We start from the raw sequence: 16,421 nt of genomic DNA on the forward strand, positions 1-16,421 counted from the left end.
GATAGAGACAGGCTAACCCAGTCGTGGCCACTTTTCCCCTTCTTTTTTTCCACTCCCTAAAAAACAAGGGGATTATCCGACTGGGCTGCCAGATCTAGTCGGGGGGTGTCCCTCCCAAGGGGAGGACACCGCAGAGAACACACCTCACCCAAAGGGGGGGGATATTTAAGTGGAAAATACATCACATGGTCTTGCTGACCATGTGAAGTCTCATGGTAGATCCTACCCAATGGGGGAGGAGTTGCTACAAACATGGAGACTGTGGCAGAGGGGGCTCTGCCCAAGGAAGATGCAGTTTGCCAACAGGGAAACGAATTAGCAGAAGATTTACATCGCATGGGGTTACCTTACAGGAAACCACCATATGCGAAGCACCTTCCCCAGAACAGGGCTCTTAGTTAGCACGTGTACTGGGCCGGCAGTGAGTCTCTTCAAAAACTCGACTGCCACAGGGCTCGGAGGAAGTCAACCAGGGAACATGGTTTGTGAACACTACTGGGAATTAATGGCGCACGTCTTCAGCTCAGAGGAGGTGAAAGGCACTATGTGCAAGTGATACACCCGGCCAGCTATCCCGGGCTTATCCGCTTGTATTGCGTGCCACTGCCTGGGATGAAACTGGTTCCACCCGGAGGTTGTAGAACCTTGCAAAGGTGTTTGGTGTTGCCCAGCTTGCTGCTCTGCAAATGTCTGTTAGAGAGGCACCCCTGGCCAGGGCCCAGGAGGCCGCTACACTCCTGGTAGAATGGGCTCGTAGCCCTACCGGGGGCGGCATGTCCTGGGCATGATATGCCATAGCTATGGCGTCAATGAGCCAGTGGGCGATCCTCTGCTTGGAGACAGCGCTTCCTTTCCACTGTGCACCAAAGCAAACAAAGAGCTGCTCAGAGATCCTAAAGCTCTGCGTGTGATCCAAATAGATGCGTAAAGCGCGCACCGGACACAGCAACGACAGGGCTGGGTCTGCCTCCTCCTGGGGCAGCACTCGCAGGTTCTCCACCTGGTCCCTAAAAGGGGTCATGGGAACCTTGGGCACATAGCCCGGTCAGGGTCTCAAGATCACGTGAGAGTAGCCTGGACCGAACTCCAGGCATGTTTCGCTGACAGAGAACGTTTGCAGTTCTCCTACTCTCTTGAAGGAAGTGAGCGCAGTCAGGAGGGCAGTCTTCAAGGAGAGTGCCTTAAGCTCAGCTGACTGCAAATGCTCAAAAGGGGCTCTCTGTAGACCCTGAATAACTACAGCGAGGTCCCATGAGGGAACGAGGCACAGTCTGGAGGGGTTCAGCCTCCTGTTGCCTCTCAGGAACCTGATGATCAGTTTGTGCTTCCCTAAGGACTTACCGTCCACTGTGTTGTGGTGTGCTGCTATAGCAGCAACGTACACCTTCAAGGTGGAAGGGGACAGCCGCCCTTCCAACCTCTCCTGCAGGAAGGAAAGCAGGAGGTCATGGAGATTCCAGAGGTCTGGTCACGGGTGCCAGATGGTGCCCCATCCCTGAGAAAGAAGGTCCTTCCTCAGGGGAATTCACCGGGTGGGCTGTCGCGAGGAGCGTGAGGTCCGAGAACCACATCTGGGTGGGCCAGTAGGGTGCTACCAGGACGACCTGCTCCTCCTCCTCCCTGACCTCTGGCGTACCAGAGCGGGCAGGCAAACAGGTCTACTTGTGCCTGTCCGAATCGACGCCAAATCAGCTGGACCACCTGAGGGTGGAGTCTCCACTCTCCCCTAAGGGTAACCTGCCATGACAGCGCGTCCGCTGTAGAGTTGAGGTCGCCCGGGATGTTAGTGGCTTGCAGCAACTTGAAGTGCTGCTGACTCCAGAGGAGAAGACGGCGGGCGAGTTGTGACAAACAATGAGAGTGCAGACCGTCTTGGTGGTTGACATATGCTACCGTTGCCGTGTTGTCTGTCCGAACTAACACGTGCTTGCCCTGGATCAACGGCCGGAACCTCCGCAGGGCGAGCAGAATTGCCAACAACTCAAGGCAATTGATGTGCCAACGCAGCCATGGGCCTGTCCATAAGCCGGCGGCTGCGTGCCCATTGCAAACAGCGCCCCAGCCCCTTTTGGATGCGTCTGTCGTGACCACGACACACCTGGAGACCTGCTCAAGGGGAACACCTGCCTGTAGAAATTAGAGGTTGGTCCAAGGGCTGAAGAGATGGTGACAGACCGGCGTGATGACCATGCGATGTGTCCCACGGCGCCATGCCCATCTCGGGACTCGAGTCTTAAGCCAGTGCTGAAGCGGTCTCATATGCATCAACCCCAGTGGGGTGGCCACTGCTGAGGATGCCATATGCCGCAAGAGCCTCTGAAAGCATTTCAGTGGAACCGCTGTTTTCTATTTGTACGCCTTCAAACAGGCCAGCACCGACTTTGCACTCGTTCATGAGGCGTGCTGTCAAAGAGAGTCCAACTCCAAACTGAGAAAAGAGATGCTCTTTTCCCAGTTGACCCGAAGCCCTAATCGGTTGAGGTGTGAGAGCACCAAGTCCTTGTGTGCACACAACATGTCCCGAGAGTGAGCTAGGATTAGCCAATCATCGAGATAGTTGAGAATGCGAATGCCCACTTCCCTAAACGGGGCAAGAGCTGCCTCTGCGACCTTCGTGAAGAGGCGAGAGGACAAGGACAGGCCAAAAGGGAGGACCTTGTACTGATACGCCTGACCCTCGAATGCAAACCACAGGAAGGGTCTGTGTCGAGGTAGAATCGAGACGTGAAAGTACACATCCTTCAGTTCTACTGCCGAGAACCAATCATGATTCCGGACACTCGCCAGAATGCATTTTTGTGTCAGCATCTTGAACGAGAGTCGGTGTAAAGCCCGGTTCAGTACTCGCAGGTCCAAGATTGGCCGCAACCCACCGCCTTTTATTGGTACGATGAAGTAGGGGCTGTAAAACCTCTTCTTCATCTCGGCCGGAGGGACAGGTTCTATCGCACCCTTCCGTAGGAGGGAAGTGATCTCCGCGCGCAAGGTAGCAGCATTTTCATCCTTCACCAAGGTGAAGTGGATACCGCTGAACCTGGGCAGACCCCTGATGAACTGAATTGCGTAGCCGAGTCAGACGGTCCGGACCAGCCATCGCGATGGATTGGAAAGCGTAAGCCACGCATCCAAGTTCCGTGCAAGGGGGACCAAAGGGACAATGTCGTCAGACGTACCGGCAGGTGGGGCCTCGTGGCGGGGCGGAGCTCGAGGTGCCACAGCATGTCGTGGCCGTGCTGGTACATCGAAGCACTTACCTGGCTCCTTGTGACCACCCCCGGAACAGCCTGGGACAGGGGAGGAAGAGGCCTGTCCTCGTGACCTGTGGAGACTGTCACATCGGGGCGGATGTGTGCCACAGCTGGGCGCACAGGGGTGGGGAGACCGCCGCTGGAGCGCCAATCCTGCAAGGGAAAAAAGGTGGATGGTGGTCGTGATGATGACCATGCACACTGGGTATGTGACCCAGGGAAGGAGGAAACCACTCTTTTGCTGAACTGTTGAGTACCGCAGCCACTTGGGCATGCGGCGAAATCAAATGAAAAGGTAACAAAAGATTCTCCACCCGGCCCTCCACCAGGGGATGGAGTGGTCTTACTACCAGCTCCGATGCAGTGGGTTTCGTTGACCCTGGGTCGCCTGTCTCAGGGGCGCTTTGACAACCTACGTGGGTTCTTTGTGGCTGGCCGTGAGATGGGTGGCGTCTGCTTCCTGCGGTGGGCTCCACGCCGGAGCCGGGCCGAAGGGGCAGGCTGCGGCAGAGCCGGTGCAGTCACCACAGGGGGACGCCCTTGCCGATGAGCAGACAGGGTGCGGGATCTTGAGCCGCGCCGGGGCAGGATATGCCGGATAGCCTCCGTCTGCTGCTTCACCGTCGAGAAGTGTTGGGCAAAGTCCTCGACGGTGTCGCTGAATAGGCGCTCCTGGACCACTAATGTGGACATTGTCTTGTCGGCCTCACCCATCTCGACCAGGTTGAGCCAAAAGTGGTGCTCCTGGACCACTAATGTGGACATTGTCCGCCTGAGAGACCGCGCCGTGGTCAGTCGCCGAGAGCAGTTCCTGCATCAGATCTGGGGCGGAACTACCCTCGTGCAGTTCTTTTAGCGCCTTGGCTTGGTGGACCAGCAGGAGAGCCATGGCGTGCAGGGCAGAGGTGGCTTGTCCAGCAGCGCTGTAGGCTTTGGCCATCAGGGACGACATGAACCTACAGGGCTTGGACAGGAGCTTTGGGCGTCCGCGCCAGGTGGTGGCGCTCTGCGGGCATAGGTGCACCGCGAGCGCCTTATCCACCGGGGGAATTGCCATATAGCCCCTGGCCGCCCCGCCATCGAGGGTAATGAGGACGGGGGAACTGAGAAATCGGGACTAGGTAGTAAAAGGTGCCTCCCACGATTTTGTCAGCTCCTTGTGCACTTCCGGGAAGAAAGGCACTGGAGTGGGGCGTGGCTGATTTGAGTGGCGCCACGAGCCCAGGAACTAAACATCGAGCCGCGAGGGTTCAGGGGAGAGCGGAGGGTTCCACTCTAGCCTGACGCTCACGGCCGCCCGGGAAAGCATGTCCGTCATCTCTGTATCAGCCTGTGACTGGGCAATTGACCCTGAAGGGGTCGTTGCCATGGTCATGTTCTCGCAGGGAGAACATGAACCATCCACAAACGCTGCCTCCATGTGGGTCGTGCCCAGACACGAAAGACAGCGATCGTGACCGTCTGAAGTTGAGAGGTAACGACCGCAACCAGGAATAACACACAAACGATCTTTAAAAAGACGCATCTTTAAAAAGACGTTCCATGTGTGCCGCTCTTTTAGAGAAATATACTCTTTCAGGAAAATATACTCTCTTTTTTCTGCCAAAGCACCCAGGGGTGTTCTCTGCAGTGCACCAGTGCAGAGGAGGGAGAAGCCGCTGAAATGCGCCGTCAGATCCAGCAGAGGTGAATGAACAGTCGTGAGAATTCAGCTCAGTGAGCATGACCGTTCGGCTCCGAAGAGAAAATCTGAATGAGTGGTTGCATACCAGCTCCTTTTATACCCGTATGTCCGGGGGAGTGGCATGCAAATACCACTCGCCAATTTTCATTGGCCTTTTATCAAAGACCAAAGGTGTTTCGGGCTCCCAAGTGTGACCCCTAGTGTCACTACATCGACACAATGTCGAGTGAGTGACAGATAGGGAACTGTGGTTGGTCGATTTACATGTCGGTCAAACTCTTTTTATTACTTAATTTCTGTTTTAGACTGCAGCTGGAGGAATCAGACAGAGAAACTGAACAGATGAGCAGAACAACAGAACAAAGAATCACCATCACAGACAAACAGTGAGATCACAATTCACACACTTAAAAACACACAGCAAAGAAAACAAGAGAAGAGAACAGTAAACAGACTGATATTCAGCAGACAGCATTGAGTATTTTACTTTCATTATTAAACAGTTATTTACTTTATACATTTTTTTTATGTTCAAAAGGGTTAACATTCAACAAAGTTAAAGGCACTTTCTAATGTTTCTGTTGTTGTTTGAGTGTCATATCTCATAGTTGAATGTAAAAATGCTAACTCCTAATGGAGATGAAATTATATCAATACACTGATCATTTAGATCCAAATGCAATTCTAACATCAACTCCATGCAACTCCATGACTTTATTATTGACAGTCATCTACTTTTTAATTTTATAGCAATGAATATCAACTTCCTGATGTCCACAACACTCTTAAGTCAAAGCTGAGGAAGGAGTGTTTCAGTGAGAGAGTTTCTGTTTTTATGTGAGGGAATAATAAAGCAGGGAAACCCAACACTCCTGTACGAGATCTACACAGAGCTCTACATCACAAAGGGTGAAAGTGGAGAGATCAGTAATGAACATGAGGTGAGACAGATTGAAACAGCATCCAGGAGAACAGCAACAGAGGACACACCAATCAAATGGAATGACATCTTAAATCTTTACCTGGACAAGACAAAGACATCAGAACTGTGCTTACGAAGGGAGTCGCTGGCATTGGAAAAACAGTCTCTGTGCATAAGTTCATTCTGGACTGGGCTGAAGGGAATGCAAATCAGGACGCCCACCTCATATTTCCACTTCCTTTCAGACATCTTAATTTGATGAAGGACAAAAAAACTCAGTCTTTCAGATCTTCTTCATGTCTTCTTCACAGAAACAAAACAAATGGAAATATCCAGTGATGAATATAAGGTTTTCTGCATTTTTGATGGTCTGGATGAGTGTCGTCTGTCTTTGGATTTTACGAGCAATGTGAGGTTGTGTAATGTAAGTGAATCAGACTCAATGGTTGTGCTGCTGACAAACCTCATCAAGGGGAATCTGCTTCCCTCTGCTCTCATCTGGATCACATCCAGACCAGCAGCAGCTGATCTCATCCCCTTTGAGTGTGTTGATCGAGTGACAGAGGTACGAGGATTCAATGAGCCACAGCAGGAGGAATACTTCAGGAAGAGAATCAGTGATCAGAGTCTGGCCAATAGAATCATCACACACCTGAAGTCATCAAGGAGCCTCTACATCATGTGTCATATCCCAGTGTTCTGCTGGATTTCAGCCACTGGTCTAGAGAGAAAGATGGGTGAAGCAGAGAGTGGAGAGATCCCCAAGACTCTGACTCAAATGTACACACACTTCCTGATCATTCAGACAAACATCAAACATGAGAAGGACTATGAGAAAAAAGAGACAGATGCAGATATGATTGTCAAACTGGGGAAACTGGCTTTTCAGCAGCTTGTGAAAGGCAATCTGATCTTCTGTGAGGAAGACCTGAGAGAGTGTGGTATTGATGTGACAGAAGCATCAGTGTACTCAGGATTGTGCACTCAGAGAGGAGTTTGGGCTGTACCAGGGGAAAGTGTACTGCTTTGTTCATCTGAGCATTCAGGAACACCTAGCAGCTCTATATGTGCATCTCTCCTTTACAAACAATAATATAAATGTGTTTGATCAGATTACCCAGCCAAGAGTGTTTGATGTTTGTTTTAATTTCATGAAACATAAATAATCAAAACAGGTTTCATTATATGCGCTGCATCAGAGAGCTGTGGATGAAGCTTTACAGAGTGAGAATGGACATCTGGACCTTTTCCTCCGTTTCCTTCTGGGTCTCTCATTGGAGTCTAATTAGACTCTTTTACAAGATTTAATGACACAGACAGAAAGCAGCTCCCACAACGATGAGAAAACAGTTCAGTACATCAAACAGAAGATCAGGAAGAATCTCTCCAGAGAAATCCATCAATCTGTTTCACTGTCTGAATGAACTGGGTGATCATTCACTAATGCAGGAGATCCAACATTATCTGAAATCTGGAATAATTAAAGAAACCAAACTCTCCTCATCACAGTGGTCAGCTTTAATTTTTGTGTTGTTGACCTCCAGAGGTGGGTAGTAACACACTACATTTACTCCGTTACATTTACTTGAGTAACTTTTTGGGAAAAAATTTACTTTTAGAGTAGGTTTAAAAGTGGGTACTTTTTACTCTAACTCAAGTAAATTTGTAATAAAAAAAAATTACTTTTACTTTGTTACAATGGGCGGCATTCCTGTCGTTACATTACTGGGTATAATTTTAGTTAATGTGTAATTTATTGAGAGAGTATTAAATGGGATTTTTTTGAAAGTGGAAGTTCACAGACTGTCACTCAAGCCGAGTCCATCACTGCTGCAGCATCAAGCTCTTCAAAGTGAAACACATTCTTTGCTCTGCACAGTGAAAAAAAATATTGTTTTGTCATGCCTTCATTTACCACCAAGACAAGTGGATATTTCAAGATTAAAATCGCAGCTTCAACTTGTGGCAGCACTCTGAGGTAAGTTGTGGCTCTAATGATAACGCGGGCTTTTCTGTCTAATGTGGTGGTCATTTTCAGGGTGATTCTGTAACTGGGCTCTTATGACATCAGTTTTTAAGTTTTAAATACGCATTTACTGGCAACTATCGCAGCTACTTCGGGCTGATTAACTGTATAAATTCGTGTAAACAGCCAAGTTAAGTGTAAATGCCTTTTGCTTTGCCGTTCACGTGATTGACAATTGGAGCATGAACAGCAAGGTGCACGGGGCACGCATGTGAGAGATGTGCGGGCGCGAGGCGATCGTATGGCAAAGAGAGTGGCTGTGTCCGAAATCGTTCACTCGTTCACTCATTCACTATTTCCTATATAGTGAATGGCAATTAGTGCACTATATCGCAGAGTGAACAAAAAGAGTGAATGAATTCGGACGCTGACGTATACACCGAGCGTCGCAGCTCTGGTGCTGTCGCAGAAACAGTGTCACATATGCACTTTTAAAATACTTGGGCCTTACTTGTTATTCTTATTAAATTATATATTAATACAATGAATCTTCATTCTGTTTGTTAATATAAAGAGTAAACAGGTTTTATCAAATGTACATCATTGTATTTATTTGTTATACTTTAGTATCTTTAAACTCCAATATAAGTGTTTCTGGGCGTATAGTGCCCTCGTCCGATCATAAACAGCACCAAAGTTATCATAACCTACGTTTTAGCTGAATATTTAAATTATCCACAGATTATCCTCATTTCCACTGTGTGCAGTCTCCTGAGTTAAAATAATATCACCTCAGTGAATTCTTCAGCTTAATGGCATAATTCTGTATAAATATAAATAAAGAGTACATTTTAAAATGTATCTGTATGATTTGTCTCTCTATATGTTATTATGTTATTTTAATCAAGTAATGATTTGTCAAAAAGTAATTTACTACATTCAGCATGAAATAAAACATTGCAGGAGTGAAGGAAGCAGTAAACTCCCAGCTCATACATCTTCCCTGCGGTGGATTATGGGCAATTAACCATCCTTGAGTGTACATCAAATGTACACTAATAATTAGAGTGCACTGTGGGTAAGAATGAGTGAACAAAAGTAGGGAACGTGTAGCTCACTCAGAATTCAGACAGTCCTACAAAATGGCGAACACCTGAAATAGTGCACTATATAGTAGATAGGGGGTGGTTTCAGAGACAGCGAGTGTTCTGCGACCGGGACTGAAATGTTTCCAAACCTCTCTTCTTATTGACAAATTCATCCAGATCTGACAAGAGCCCTTAAAGGGACAGTTCACCCAAAAATGCAAATTCTCTCATCATTTACTCACCCTCGTGCCAAACTTTCTTTCATCTGCTGAACTCATTTGTGCCAACAATGTGCCAACATTAAGCTAAAGAAAATCACATAAGTCAGCATAAAAGTAATCCAGTGGTTTAATCAATGTCTTCAGATGTGATATGATAGGTGAAGTTGAGAAACTGATCACTTTCACATTCTTCTTGTTGTGTTTTTGGTGATTCACATCACTGGATAGGGTGAAGAAAGTCTAGCAAAAAATGACAAATATTGATCTGTTTTTCACCCACATCTATCCTTCACTTCTGAAGATATGGATTTAACTACTAGAGTCTTATGGATTAATTTTATGATTCCTTTATGTGCTTTTTGGAGCATCAATATTTTGGCACCCATTCACTTGCATTGTACTGACCTACAGAGCTGAAATATTCTTCTAAAAATCATATTTTTTGTTCTCCAGAAGAAAGGAAGTCATACATATCTGGGATGGCATGAAAGGTGAGTAAATGATTAGATCATTTCCATTTTTGGGTGAACTATCCCTTTAAAGTGATAGCTCAGCCATAATTTAATATTCTGTCATCATTCCCCAACCCTCATGTTGTTCCAAACCCATGTGACCTTTTGTATTCTGTGGAACACATAAGATGTTAGACAGAATGTTAGAGACTGACAGTCTTGGTCACCATTCACTTTCAAAAAGAGAGAAAAAAAGAAAAAAACATTCACTGAAATAGTGACTCAGGCAAACATTTTGTCTAATATCTACTTATTGTGTTGCATGGAAGAAAGAAAGCCATACAGGTTTGGAACAACATGATGCTGAATAATGGCAGAATTTCCATTAATAATAATTCTGTAATACATGTTAAATGTGTATTTTATAATGGAATATAGGGGAGTTAACGTCCATTATGTAATTTGTGAAAGTAACAAGTTACATACTACTTGAGTACTCTTTTAATTGGATACTTAATTATTCTTACTCTTACTTAATTATTTATGTTAGTACTTTTACTTCTACTTGAGTAATTATTATTTTTTAAATTAATTGTACTTTTACTTGAGTTCAGTTTTTGGCTACTCTACCCACCTCTGTTGACCTCAGAACAGAAGATGGATGAGTTTAAACTGAATTAATTTGTTGGAGCAGGAAATAAAGCAGATTAAGTTATTCTAAAGCTGCTGCCTGTGATTAAATAATCTAGATCAGTTCAGTAAGTAACACTGAGGACAATCATTACACTGTGAAAACACACCTGTCTGTCTGTCTGTCTGTCTGTCTGTGTATCTGCTCTTCTGTCTGTGTTATGTCCAGCTCAATCCCGAGGGGAGTCACACACACAAATGCAATCATAAATCAGAAACAAGGATGACTAGGGGTTAAATTACAACAAGGCAAGCTATTTAAGCTATTTTAATTGCAGTTGTTTTTAGTTTTTGAAGATTATAGTGTGCATTTCAATGGTATTCTGATTGCTGAAGCCTAAAATGTTTTACATATCTGTCAGTCCATCAACTGTAATTTTTGTGTGTTAACTGACAGTGAAATATGAGCTGCTCTGAGCTCAAAGTCTTTCAAACTGAGTGAGGCTGTAAAGACACACAATTTCAGCACAGTGACTATAAGAATAGAAAATTAAACATAATTTCATGTCATTGTTCTCTGTGGGTTGATTTATTGTAGTGTCACAGATGAAGGTTGTGATGCTCTTACTTCTGCTCTGAGATCAAACCCCTCACATCTGAGACAATTGGATCTGTCTGGGAATAAACTAGGAGACTCAGGAGTGAAGCTGCTCTCTGCTGGACTGGAGAATCCTCACTGTAATCTGGAGATACTGTGGTAAAATAATCTATCTGAGAATCACACATAACCAGATACACAATGTTATATTCTGCAACAGTAAGAGTGAAATCACTGAGATCACATTTTTCCCCATTCTGATGGTTGATGTGAACATTAACTGAAGCTTCTGACCCGTATCTGCATGATTTTATACATTGCACTGCTGCCACACGATTGGCTGATTAGATAATCGCATGAATATGTAGGAGTCCAGGTCTTCCTAATAAAGTACTCAGTTTGTGTATTTTGCTGTATTTACACGTAAATGTTCATTTTTAATGATGATTTATGATTTAATGTGGTTGACTGTCTTTCATAATGAAATCTATGTTGAACTGATCTGTATATCCTGAACTGAGAGAGTAAAGAGGGTGTGTCATTGTTCTCTGCAGGTTGATTGATTGTGATATCACCGATGAAGGTTGTACGGCTCTTGCTTCAGCTCTGAGATCAAACCCTTCACACCTGAGAGAACTGGCTCTGCTTTGAAATAAACTAGGATACTCAGGAGTGAAGCTGCTGTCTGCTTCACAGAATGACCCATATTATAAACTGGAGACTGTGAGTAGTAATAATTAGGGGTCCAAGCATTGAAGGTGCTGGAACCCTATTGTATTTGTACTGACAATCTTATTAATACATTTTTTTTTTTTTTTTTTTTTTTTTTTTGCCCTAAAAGCAAATGGGCAGCAAAAACTGTAAGGCCTAGAGACACCAAGTTGGCAGGATGGTCCCAAATCCCCCCACTACTCAGGCGCATACACACACCCCAGTTCGACACTAGGTGGCACTATAATACGCATGTTTAAGTTTTGGTTATATCTTCGCAACCGTAAGGACTAGAATCAAAATTCATCCTCTGATTCCTTGAGTCAACACGAACAAAACGTATATCTCTGATTTTATTTCCACCTGAGAAATTTTCTGAAAAACCTACTTTTGCAAACTCCTAGGCCGTTTGTCCTATTTGCTCAAAATTTTGCACGTATCATCTAGGGACTACCCTGACAAAAATTTGTTTTCGGATTTTTGATTTGTCAAATCGCTTAGAAGATATTAGCTAATTAATTCTTTGGGCATGACCCTAAATTACTCAATGGCATATCTTCTAAACGCAAAGTCCAAACTTTACGAAACAGCTTGAGGATGCATGCAAAGCTTCGTCCAATTTCGGCAATAGGGGGCACTACAACTAAAAATTCATTATAACTCTGCAACCCTTTATGGGAAATATTTGAAATTTGGCATGCAGATGAGGCCATTTGTCCGACTGGCTCGAAAATTTGTACTATCATCTAGGGACTGTCCTGACAAAAAAAAAAAAAAAAAAAAAAAAATATATATATATATATATATATATATATATATATATATATATATATATATATATATATATATATATATATATTTGATATGTCAAATCGTTTAGAAGGTACAAGCCAATGAATTGTTTGGGTTTGAACTGTAACTACTACTATGCCTTTATTTGTGTGTACAAGGTCCAAACATGACAACATTTAAATCATATACACACCAGTATAGTCTGAGTACATGTGCTAAATTGAATAAATTTCCTCTTGTCAACAGCAAATAAAAATATTATTTATTTCAACTGTAAATGACAGATGAAGGATGTACTACCGATATTATTGCCCTTGTAATGTAATATCTGTGCAGTAAAAATAGCAACAGCTATCCAACAACTGAAGAGGCCTTCTCAAGTACAGTTTTTCCTGATGTAATTGTTCAGCGATCCAAAATCTCCTTTATGCACGGCAAATCAAGGATGTATTACCGATTTTGTCCACTAGATGGAGCGCCAAGAATAAAAATCCTTGAAAATCATATTTGACTTAGCTTTTTGCTCTTGTAATGTACTGCTGTCCAGCAATCTTGTAATGTAATATCTGTGCAGTAAAAATAGCAACAGCTATCCAACAAATGAAGAGCCCTATGAAATCTATTTAAGTTTCTCTCAATTTCAGTTTTTCCTGATTTAATTGTCCAGCAAACCAAAATCTCATTCATGCATGGTAAATGAAGGATTTATTACCGATTTTGTCCACTAGATGGCGCACCAAGACTAAAAATCCTTGAAAATCCTCTTTGACTTGTGCTGTTGTCCAGCAATCCAACATTTATTTTTCTTTTTCTTCTTCTTCTTCTTCTTCTTCTTCTTCTTCTTCTTCTTCTTCTTCTATTGTCATTCTGTTGTCATTCTAATAAAATTCTAATGTTGCAACTGTGATAAAAAAATCTTTTGGAAGACATTTTATACATAAACAGCTGTGTCCACAGCATCCACAGGATCTATTGTGTCCAATTTAATTATTTTGGCCATGTCTTTGCCATACGTGCTTGGACCCCAATGATTGCCGCTTGTGGTTATATTTTCAAATTAATGTTGACAATATGTAAGGTCATACGTTCCCATACTTGAGGATTCAGCCCATTTGTTTTGGATAGTGAGTTCATTTAAAATGCAGCATATAACACTTTCACAAGAATCAAGTGCTCTCCTGTTGCATGCTGTGCAGTCCCGTGCTTGAGGATTCAGCCTATTCGTATCCTAGAGTGAGCTCTCTTTTAAACACAGTATAAATCATTTCACTCAAACATGTGCTCTCCCGTCAAATGCTGTGCAGTCCTACGCTTGAGGATTCAGCCCGTTCGTATCACTGAGTGAGTTCTCTTTTAAATGCAGCATAAATCTGTGAAAATATGGGCTGTCCCGATGAACGATGCGCCATCCCATGCTTGAGGATTCAGCCCGTACATATCGCAAAGGCGTTCTATAGAAGCTTTAATAATTTCATTCGAATGCAGTGTGGGCTCTCCTGTTTGAATGCAGTTAGAGTCACCATGTCCATGTCCAGGCCGTGGGCTCTCCCGTTCGAATCGCCGTGAGGGCTCTCCCGTTTGAACTGCCGTGAGGGCTCACTCATTCATATTCCATGTGAGCTAACTCACTTCCACAGTGGGTATAAGAGTAGGCTTTCTACTATTGCAATTACCATGTAAATGGATCAAGCCCTTCCAATCACTCGCACACTACCTGTCTTACAGAGGGTCCCAAGTTAAATCACCTCTCAACCCGCTCTTCACAGATTGGTTCCAAAAAACACCTGAAATTGGTCTGTCTCAAATCCGGCATCCCAGCAAATTTATAGTCAAGCCATTCCTTTCACATTGGCACCACAACCACCGCAGCCTTTAAAAAAGGTCTGCCCGAACAGCAAATCCATTCACTGGGCCGTTGGTCATCCACACCAACCGTCTCCACATAAAAAAGGTGCACCAAGCCCTAATCAGCTAGACATCTCTTATAAGAAATCTTACAAGAGATTGACGATAGTCAATAAAATAAAATTCCAAGCTATTTCATTTAAATTCATTAAAGTTAAGGGTCCCAGGGGGGCTTGTTTCAAATTCCCATTCGGGCCCTCCCTTAGGTGCATTCAAGAGCTCTCCCATTCGAATCGCAGTGAGGATTCTCCTATTTGAATGCTATGTGAGCTAACTCAAGTTTATTTTTATCGTGGGTTTCTTCCGTTTGAAGAGCCAAGAGTACTCCCCCTTTCGAATGCAGTGAGGGCCCCCATTCGCTTGCAGGATGGGCTCTCCCGCTCGAGTGGCAGCCGAACCTCACACCCCGTAGGGTTCGCCTGTTTGCTGTGCGGGGCCCTCCCATCGAACGACTTGCATCTAGATGTGGCTTAAGGTCAGGTCCGGATGGGGCGAGACAACTTTCACCTGGGGCAGACCTGCCCAGGCGGTAGGAGGTTTCATCACTTTTCTCCCAGCTACTGCCGTTGCAGAGTCCTCCAGCGCAACAGCAGTTCCCACGAGAGCTCATTTTTATGCGGCAGTAACCACCACTGTTTCTTCAGTGTTTCTGCTTATTTTCACTATCCAAGCTCTCGGTTTTCTATTCCCCATGCAGACCCTAGCGTGAGGCTGGCTCAGCAAGTGGCAACAGCTTGTTTTATTACCTGTTGCACCTCTGCCCTTCTTACACATAAGGCTCAGCAAGCCCCCCTCCCCTCGCCAAAAGCTTATTCCCCACCACACAACCAAACAAGTCAGGAGCCTCGAGCCCTCTGCCAGAGACAGCGAACCAAACACGTTTACACTATCCTCACTACAGGATTACATTAACTTGTGAACTTCTGAAATGTAGTTTCATAACAAAGTTCGGGAGGAGCATGTTCATTTAATCCGAACAATCACATTGCCAGAGTAAGCGTATAAAAACAGCTGCTTACCTCTATGATTGTGACGATTCTTCTGGCATCCCTCCACCACCCCAACTCCCCCTGTCTATTCATTAATAACTAAATTAAGTCTGGAGGGGCATTCGAGCTGGGGTCAAGTCTCGAGCCTCAAGTCCACCGCCAGGGATTGCGAGCCAAACACGTTTACACTATCCTCACTACAGGATTACATAAACTTCCGAACACTAAATATGTTTGAGATGTTAATTTTAATGAAATATGAATGTAATTTACATAATACCATAGATTGAGGAAAATATAGCATGCATAGTTTAAAAATTTTGAGGGGATAATCTTTTTTGCAAATTCTTTCTGGGTTTTAAATCATATAATAAGTGAATATCAGTGGATATGATGTAAAGATGTTTAATTTCTAAATTAGCAGTTTCAGAGTACCTCCCAAAATGGCCATGTTCACAGAGCAGCAGTCCTGTTTTGAGCGCTTAATACAGTTACGTTCACACACAGTTTATTTACGAGAGTGACAACCGCATTCTATAACCGAACTGACACCTGCAAATTTTCAGGACTCACAACCACTTTCTCTGCAAACCTGTGCTGTGGGAACAGAACTGTACAGGACAACTAGTTGTTAGTCACATCCAGGGTTGGGGAGTAACGAAATACATGTAACGGGATTACGTATTTAAAATACAAAATATAAGTAACTGCATTCCACTACAGTTACAATTTAAATAATTGGTATTTAGAATACAGTTACATTCAAAAAGTATTTTGATTACTGAAGAGATTACTTTGCATTTTATTGTCATTTGTTTCATTTAATATTTAGTCCTTTCAGATGGAAAACATTTATACATATAAATGATGCGATCCAAAGTGCATTTGAACAGCGGTGAAACACTTTCTTATGATGTGTTACATTCATACGAGCAGACAGAGAAGTACGTTTGAAGTAAGTTTGGAGCAGAAGAAATAGAAATAAACTTTGTGTAAATTGTCAGCTTCACGCTAAGCTAAAATGCTATTTCTAGCCATTTTACATGCACATGTTACCAGGCACGATCATATTTTTGTTATAAGAAAATTCACGTTGGATAATCATTTCTTTTTTTCTAGTAAGACCTTTGATATTAGGGCAAAAATCTTATTCTTGATAATTTTTGTTTTGTTTTCCTGTAAAAAAATATCTAAAAATCCGTAAAACAAGATCAA

The 16,421-nt window shown here is 43.9% G+C and overlaps 1 pseudogene; it reads left to right on the forward strand.

Moving 5' to 3' along the window:
• Positions 1-16,139, forward strand: part of LOC127435736 (NLR family CARD domain-containing protein 3-like) — a 35,733-nt pseudogene extending 19,594 nt beyond the window's left edge.
• Positions 16,140-16,421: the final 282 nt, after the last annotated feature.

The sequence above is a fragment of the Myxocyprinus asiaticus genome, chromosome 46 (genome assembly GCF_019703515.2).
Source record: "Myxocyprinus asiaticus isolate MX2 ecotype Aquarium Trade chromosome 46, UBuf_Myxa_2, whole genome shotgun sequence".
NCBI lineage: Eukaryota > Metazoa > Chordata > Actinopteri > Cypriniformes > Catostomidae > Myxocyprinus > Myxocyprinus asiaticus.